This window comes from Octopus sinensis, linkage group LG11, assembly GCF_006345805.1.
Source record: "Octopus sinensis linkage group LG11, ASM634580v1, whole genome shotgun sequence".
Taxonomy (NCBI): Eukaryota; Metazoa; Mollusca; class Cephalopoda; order Octopoda; family Octopodidae; genus Octopus; species Octopus sinensis.
In genome coordinates, this window is record NC_043007.1 from 158,802 (window position 1) to 168,801 (window position 10,000).

Genomic DNA, 10,000 nt, shown 5'->3' on the forward strand with positions numbered 1-10,000 from the left:
GTTTACAGAATGTCAAATATCAGACATTTATGATAATGGTAATACAAATGAAAGAAATATAATGCATATTAATAGCAGCGATAGTCACGAAAGCTTACACGTACATTTCTATAGCTTATACTTTTTTCATTCCATTTCATTTTGCACACGTTTTTGTCTAGTTGGTTCAGCGTATGTCCTCTGTTTTTGGTTTCGAAGCTTAGCACAGAGTCAGCAATTTTGGGGCCAGGGAGTGAGTCGTTTACATCAACTCCAGTATTCAATTGGCGCTTATTTTGGGGACCTGTAAAGGCTGAAATGCAGAGTCAGTCTCAGAGCGTTAGGATGGATGAGATGCTAATCATTTTGCCCGGTGTGCTATCGATTCTTATTTCTTTATTGCCCACAAGGGGCTAAACATAGAGGAGACAAACGAGGACCGACAAAGAGATTAAGTCGATTACATTAACCCCAGTGCGTAACTGGTGCTCAATTTATCGGCTCCGAAAGGATGAAAGGCAAAGTCGACCTCGGCAGAATTTGAACTCAGAACGTAGCGGCAGACGAAATACCTATTTCTTTACTACCCACATGGGGACAAACAAAGACAGACAAACAGATTAAGTCGATTATATTGACCCCATTGTGTAACTGGTACTTAATTTATCCACCCCGAAAGGTTGAAAGGTAAAGTCGACCTCGGCGGAATTTGAACTCAGAACGTTAACAGCAGATGAAATACCTATTTTTTTTACTACCCACAAGGGGCTAAACATAAAGGGAACAAACAAGGACAGACAAAGGGATTAAGTCGATTATATCGACCCCAGTGCGTAACTGATACTTAATTTATTGATCTCGAAAGGATGAAAGGCAAAGTCGACATCGGCGGAATTTGAACTCAGAACGTAACGGCAGACGAAATACCGGTAAGCATTTCGCCCGGCGTGCTAACGTTTCTGTCACCTCACCGCCTTATTCAGTATTAATAATCCTTTCTACTAAAGGCACAGGACCTGAAATTTTGGCGGGGAGGGCACTTGTCTGTTACATCGACCGCAATGATTCACTGGTGCTTAATTTACTGACCTCGAAAGAATGAGTGGCAAAGTCCACCTCGGCAGAATTTCAATTCAGAAAGTAAAGACAGACCGTTAAGTATTTTCTCCGGTGTGCTAACGACTCTGGCACCTCGTCGCTGCATTTTCTGGGATTTGCTGCAGATGTTTCTGCAATTGTTTTCTTGGATGGGAACCCCTTAAAACAGTTTGGTTACCAGATGTGTCACTACTTTGTTTAATATGCCAGTGTCTTGGTATTTGTCTTTATACCATCATATGGATGGATGGAAGCACTCCGTCGGTTACGACGACGAGGGTTCCGGTTGATCCGAATCAACGGAACAGCCTGCTCGTGAAATTAACGTGTAAGTGGCTGAGCACTCCACAGACACGTGCACTCTTAACGTAGTTCTCGGGGATATTCAGCGTGACACAGAGAGTGACAAGGCCGGCCCCTTGAAATACAGGTACAAAAGAAACAGGAAGTAAGAGTGAGAGAAAGTTGTGGTGAAAGAGTACAGCAGGGATCACCACCATCCCTGCAGGAGCCTCGTGGAGCTTTAGGTGTTTTCGCTCAATAAACACTCACAACGCCCGGTCTGGGAATCGAAACCGCGATCCTATGACCGCGAATCCGCTGCCCTAAACACTGGGCCATTGCGCCTCCACTACCATCATATGGACACAACTAACTTCAGTATCGGATCTTCAGTTCATCCTTGAAGAATGCATATATCCCTCTCAGATCGAGAACCATGGCATGTTAATATTCTTCTTGCAAGTTTTCGATCAGATGTCAGGGAAGGCATGGAGAGTCCCCGTTGACAGAATCCTATCACACTTCTCTGTCTCACTGGGTTGTATCGTTAGCAAAAAATTCCTTAATGGTCGGGGGATTTTATGGGCCGTGTATGCAGAGCTGTGTTTGGTTCTAGTTTGTTTCATTCGTAAAATGACCCAACCCCTTTAATTTTGCTCAGGTTGCTTTCAATTTTGGAGTATCGATGCAACTCTGAATTTTGATTACAAACAATCAATTACTTTATCTCGTACATTAAAGAATCTGATGTTATTTGGAATTAAAGTTGGCAAATTTGGGTAATTTTAGCCAATCAGCTGACAGCGAGGCATTAACAGCTTGTTACCATGGCAACTGCACGTTGTATTGTGCTTCACTTCACCCGTATGTTGTGTTGATTCTTCACACCACGAGATTTACTTCATCCGCGTGTTTTGTTTACATAAAAGTTTATATTTATCAATTAGAATTTTATTATAGATATTTTTCGCCAATTGTCTTAATATTTTACATATTTTTCATTTATAGCGAAAGTTGTTTGCGATGTTTATACAGTTTCTTGGCATTATGAAGGTGAATGGAATATGTGAACTGGGTACACAACCGCACACCTACACTTCAAGAACAGTACTGACAAAGCATCGGTGACTCCTCGACTCAGCATTGCCCAGCTTCAGGGACTCATTGACTCAGATAGCTGGATTTATGATTTTACTAGCTTAATTCTATTCATAAACGTTTAGATTGGGAGTTTTCTTAAACCGTTTGCTTCACAATTCAACAAGTCAAATTAAATTTAGCCCACGTAACTGGAACTGAGAGGGATATCGTGGAACAGAGAAACTGTGGGTGGTACTGATAATATGGCACTAGTTTTGAATTCTGCATGCAAAAACATACAAGATACAGGTATTATTTTTCTTGGGACAAATTCTTTGTTGACCAGTGTTCTTCTTATCATAGTTTACAAATACAAAATACAAAAGAATATACATACATTCATACATACACACACTCACACACACACTCACTCACTCACACACACACACACACACACACACACACACACACACACACACACACACACACACACACACACACACACACATATATATATATGTACATATTCTAGACTACCCATGAACCATTAGGTCACCGGAAAACTCCGAGTTTCCTACCAAGGGAGTTGTTTCGGGAGTTCTATTTTCTTTTCCAGGTTATTTCGCATGCATTCAACGAATGTGACATCAAAATCACGCGAAAATATTTCCTTTCTCCCAGAAAAGGAAAGATGTGGCTGCTATTTCTTGCACGTACTGCTACCACGTAACAGGTATTTCGAGTCCTTTATCGCAAACAGCTGTTACGTGGCAACAGGGCGTGCTATAAATAGCAGACAAATCTTTGGTGGTGATATACGTTGAGGGCTCTTGAAAAGAACCCTAAAGAAAAATTTCTATTTCATACCGAGATTACGAACGGGTCTTTCATGAAATATTTACCGTATTTATAAAGTAATTTTCACTTAAAATTTTTTTTATATGCTTAAAAAAATTTTAAATGATATTCACTTGAAAATAATTTTTAAAAACGTACAAATATTTGTTTAAAGAAAGCTAAAACGTAAATACATACTGTACAAGCAACTTATAACTTTGAAATCGCATTCACTTAAAAATATTTCTGAATGTTAAAAATATTGTGTTAAAAAATGTGAAAATAGAAACATTTACTGAAAAAATACAAAACGTATTTTTTGTTGTCAAGTCACTGTGTCTCATCGAAAGATAAGAATTTCTTCTCTTTCAGGATTACGATTATTTTCGGAATATTTTCCTATTACGCACCGTTTTGGGTACTTAGAACCCGAAAACCTCTATCTCAAAAATCTCCTGTCCGGTTTACGAGAAACTCGTTTTATTCCGTTCGTATTAACATTTCAGGGTAAACTTAATTCATAGTATTGTCCCATTATGTGCCAATTTGGCTGGGTAACATTGCAAGCAAGCAAACAAGACTCAAGCAGTCTTTTAATATATATATGTATATATATATATATATATATATATATATATATATATATATATATATATATGTTGTGTGTGTGTGTGTGTGTATGTGTGTGTGCGTGTGTGTGTGTGTGTTTTGTGTGTGTGTGTGTATTTGTGAGTATGTGTGCGTGTGTGTTTGTTATTAGTACAAGTTAAATTAATTCCTACCTAAAAAGGAACGTGTGCAAATACATAACGCATTATATTTAGAATATTTGCTAATTCAATTATGTCACTTGTGATATTTGAAGAAAGCAATCCGAAAACTATGATGGAATAATATCATATCATTAAACCTGTGCTATTCAATCTAACTCTCCAAATTTCGCATGATACCAAAAATACTTCCTCTACAAAACCATTCAGGAACCTTGTGTTAAAATCTATTGTGTTATATATGATATATAGGGAACGATTAATATAACATTTTATTTCACCAAGATTCTGTTATTTCCACCTTTGACCAATTGAGTTAAATTACGAAAGGATGTTACTACGTAATAAATCTGAATTTATTCGCGTTTCTATGCTTGCGTTGTTTGACAGATTCATTTCCTGAGTTCAAACTGTCAAATCAAAGCTAGTCACACTTCACCTGCATTCTTGATTGTCTTTAATTTCTAATGCACCACATCAATCTTATCCAATGCAATATTCCATTGGTAATGTCCGTTAAATTTTATATACAAGCAGTTGTTTTATATTTGCAATTACCTTCATGAGGCATAGATTTTAGGTAGTGGAACTAAAAAATTTCACTTCGCAGCCGTATGGTTTTTCGTTCGGTTCCACTGCACGGCTCTACAGACAAGTGACTTCGATTGAACATCGATATCAGTAATAATTTTTGAACGAAATTTGGTTGACTGATTCTCTATCGAATCTTGCGGTGTGTATCTATGTTTGGGTTTACTAGCAGAAATCGATATGTCGAAATACAGCCGTTAATACAGGATTATTTTTCTACAATTTTTCTGTAAAATTTTGTTAATCCATTTAGTATCCAGTTGAGGATATTCTAAGAGATATTTGAGATAAAACGAGCATTGGGACCTATTACATTATTCCTTTGTTTCCTTTTTCTTTGTTTTAACCCTTTTCATATCAATTTCCCAGAGACAACCCATGATTCTATGACCCAAACCTCTTTCTGTTTTAAAGTGATTCAAACATTCCATCAGCAATTACGTTCCAAATGGTTTAATAAAGACAAATTATTTCTCTAATTTCTTCATTATTTTAAAGATTAAGTGACAGAAATAAAGTGTACTTCAAATAGAAATGTGGTAGCAAAAATGGTGAATCCTTCTATTGATATTAATCTAATGTTAATCTAATTTATAATAAGATTTTGTCACATTTCTTCCCTTTGTGTCTTTTTGAATTCTCTCTGGTTCATTGAGTCTTCAGTAATTATCAGCCCGTGTTACGTCCGTGTTTCTTACATATCTTCTATATAGAAAATGCTTCTATATTGAACATAGTGTTCTAAATTAGCTTTTCACTCTACAAGGTTATCTGGTGCAACTTTCAAGTCCGAATCTCATGTCAATTCTTTAAAGTTGATCCGACAGATAGCTAGATAGCTAAATAGATAGATGGAGGGATGGATGGATGGATAGATAGATAGATAGATAGGTAAACGGATGGAATGCAAACACATGAAGCACTGGATTATGCAGGCACGAATGTTTAAAAGACTCCGATCTTTACGGCTGGAACACATTTGATTATAAATCTGTTCGACCTGTGCTGATCTGCAGCTAAACGGCTGCCATTTTTATTTTCAAAAGTCATTATTTCAATCCGATTTAGTTGTTCAAACAGAAACAATTCACGGCTGCGTGAATGAAGCCTTGGATTAAAGCCATGTCCATGACGAAAACATGAGCTCAGGTTATCAGTAGGATTCATCAGTAGATTCTGTTTCATGAGAGACAATAGAATATGGAACGATGCCCAGTAGGCTGTCCCAACATTTGGAGCCATGGACTTTGATACTACGATACTACGTGGTCGTTCTACCTACCAGAAGTAACAACCACATCACCCTACAATTGCGTAACAGCTCACTGTTTTTGAAAGTCTGTCTAACGCTGATCGACTTGTCAGAGAAAAGGGGGGAAAATATTCATCATTGCTGAAATCTCTATGATATTGGGACTGTTTAGTGGAAGTTCATTAGAAGCTGAACTACGGGAAGAGGAAGGAGGAGAAGAAAGAGGAATAGGAGGAGGTTGAGGAGAAGAAGAAGAGGATAAAAAAAAGATCAATGGGAAGAAGAAGGAAAAGAAGAAAGAGGAAGAGGAGAAGAAGCAGCAGAAGATGAAGAAGAAGAATGAGAAAGAGAAGAAGCAGAAGTATTTAGAAAAGTTTATTAGGAGAAAAAATGTGGAAAAGAAGAAAAGAAAGAACAACAAGAACTGTCACAACGAACATCTGTCAGATTGAGTGTGTTTAACGCTGTAATCCTTTGAGGTGGTTACTTAGAACTACAGTAATGAGTATGACAATTAAAATGTAACGAGTGTCTTGGTCTCCTCCACAATACCTTTCTTCCGGATAGAAGGTATTGCGAGCAGATTCATATGTAACTATATATATATATATATATATAATATATATGTGTAAATAAAAATATGTGTGTGTGTGTATGAGAGAGAGAGAGAGAGAGAGAGAGAGAGAGAGAGAGAGAGAGAGAGAGAGCGTGTGAGAGCGAGTGTGAGAGTGAGTGAGAGAGAGAGAGAATCGTTGATCCTTTCCTCACCTTAGATTGTTTGGAAAGTGACATTTCAATTTGGTTACGAAACACATTCTAATTGCTTTCTTAGCTTCGTTCTTCGTAAGAATTTGACGAGTAACGAGCAAACTCATTGCTCATTCGAATATTATGTACGTTCAAATCGAAGGGCAAGAACAAGACCCCAAAGACTTTCCGTTTCTCGCAGTGATTGAGCTAATGTACATTTCACAAACATTCTTTCTTTTTTTATCAATAATCGTTACCGAACCATGGAGACATATACTCTTTTACTCTTTTACTTGTTTCAGTCGTTTGACTGCGGCCATGCTGGAGCACCGCCTTTAGTCGAGCAAATCGACCCCGGGACTTATTCTTTGTAAGCCCAGTACTTATTCTATCGGTCTCTTTTGCCGAACCGCTAAGTGACGGGGACGTAAGCACACCAGCATCGGTTGTCAAGCAATGCTAGGGGGACAAACACAAACACACACACATGCACATATATATATATATATATACATACATATATACGACAGGCTTCTTTCAGTTTCCGTCTACCAAATCCACTCACAAGGCATTGGTCGGCCCGGGGCTATAGCAGAAGACACTTGCCCAAGATGCCACGCAGTGGGACTGAACCCGGAACCATGTGGTTGGTTAGCAAGCTACTTACCACACAGCCACTCCTGCGCCTATATATGAGTATCTTCAGATTGCGGCGGTTTGTGCTATAGAATATATGGTTTGATGTATTTTTATTGTCTTGTACTGATTAATACCCCATCGGTTTGTTCTATATTGTAATGAGTTGCAGTTGTTTCTATACTTCAAATCTTAACCTTTTGCCTTTTCTGTGCATCAAATAAGATACACTGGACATATTTCTCTGGTCTCAATGCCTCATTTACGACACATGTTCTCATTTTTTCCAATCACCAGAATAAATTGGGACTTGCCGAAGGAAAGATTTGTATTATTGAGAACTTACGAAACAAGTGCAAACTAAACGTTTCAATACAAGCCTCGGTATTAAGGACAAACATAAAATTGCTTTGGACAGGCAAAGAGTTGGCAATAGCTAATTATTCAATATTTCGTGCGACGTAGGGGAAGCCGAACTAATATTTCTTGCTGGCCAAACGAATACATTCGAGTACAGCTGTTGGTTCAGTGAAAGTTATCTCCTTGAGAAATGAAATTGTGCATTCATTTGGATATTAATCATATGTGCCTATAAAGGGTGTTCAAAAAGTCGCTCTGCAGTAAGTATTTTTTATTACAAAATATTTATAAGATGGTATAAGATTACAAAAGAATATATTAGGCTTTACAAGTCTTCAAAAAACTCTATGAGAGTTGTTTAAAGTGTCGTCCTTCATTTTCAATACATACGTTGACTCTTCTACATAAGTTTTGAAATATATCTGGGAGAAAAAAAATCCACTGCGGAGAGACTTTTTGAACACCTTTTATAATTCCACAGTACACTGTTTTCTGATTGAATACTGGGTTTTTGCAAAAGTATTAACCATTTTTATTACAAAATAAATATTTATAAGATGGTATCAGACTACAAAAGAATATATAGGCTTTAGAAGACTTCAAAAAACTCTATAAGAGGTGTTGAAAGTGTACTTCATTTTCAATCCATAAGTTGACTCTTCTACACATGTTTTGAAATATATCTGGGAGAAAAAAAATCCACTGCGGAGAGACTTTTTGAACACCCTCTATAATTCAACGGCACTGTTTCCTAATTGAATACTGAGTTTTTACAATAGCATTTACCATATGATGTGCAATAAAACCTATTCATTGCTTTACAGGTAATCTGTGTTTGCCGTAATAACTATACTTGAAGTAAGATTTGAAATATGTCCAGCTAGAATATAAAGACAGCATTGCGTGTGAGTAATACCAACTTAATCAAGTTACAGTTAGATATATATCTTATTAATGCTATATTACAACATTCAATTAGAAATGATCATGAATTTTTAAACGTTCGATATTTCGAGGTTAATGATATGTCAGAATATTCTCCGCAGAATTATATATTATAATTGATATGCTATAGAGACACACGTGTATGTTGTAGCCCTAAGCTAGAAGCATAAATCTTGCATAAATTTCTTGTATTAATTTTATAAATTTAGATGAGATGCATATAACTAAACTCATTAATCTGTGAAAATTATTGTTGTTTTATATATATATATATACACACACACACACACACACACATAACACACACACACACAATATATATATATATAATACATCATATATATATATATAATATATATAATAATATATATATACTAATATATATATATATATATATATATATATCTATATATATATATATATATATAGGGGGAGGCGCAATGGCCCAGTGGTTTGGGCAGCGGACTCGCAGTCGGATGATCGCAGTTTCGATTCCCAGACCGGGCGTTGTGTGTATTTATTGAGCGAAAACACGTAAAAACTTCACGAGGCTCCGGCCGGTGGTGGTGGTGACCCCTGTTGTATCTCTTTCGCCCCAACTTTCTCTCACACGTTTTTCCTGTTTCTTGAGTAATGCTGCGATGGACTGGCGTCCCGTCCGGCTGGGTGGAACACATACGCCACAGAAACCGTGAAACCGGGCCCATGAGCCTGGCTAGGCGTGAAAAGGGCTCATATATATATATATATATAACTTGTACAATAAGGGCAAAAGAAAAATTATAATGCCTAATATGCCGAAAAAAAGACAAAATTGTCAATAACCATTATAATTTATAAATTATAATAGTTATTGACAATTTTGTCTTTTTCGGCATATTTGGTATTAGAATTATTCTTTTGCCCTTATTTCATAAGTTATTTATAAATTTAACCTTGAAAGGTATTTTTTGATATGCTGGCCATTGATAATTGTTTTTTTCCCAAAAAATGTTATCCTACATTAGTTGTTAGTATATTATTATATATATATATATATATATATATAATATAATATATATATGTGCGTGTGTGCGTGTGTGTGAAAAGTTATTGCAGTTGTTATATATATATATATATATATATATAATAACAACAATAAGTTTTCACACACACATCACTACACTTCTATTTTGCAAAAAAAAAAAAAAGAAATAATAATATTCTTTCTTACATTGTAATCTGTACAATATTGATATCTTCTGCGTCAGTTTCCAAAACAATTTGAAGTTAGAACTTAGGACATAAAGATATTTAGTACGGCACACTATAGATTGTATCTCTTCATAGCCTTAAATATTCTAAATATTAACCTTACTGTTTGGCATTAACCGATGCATTTTGGATAATTATATTGATTCCAGGGCTTGAGTGGTATTTT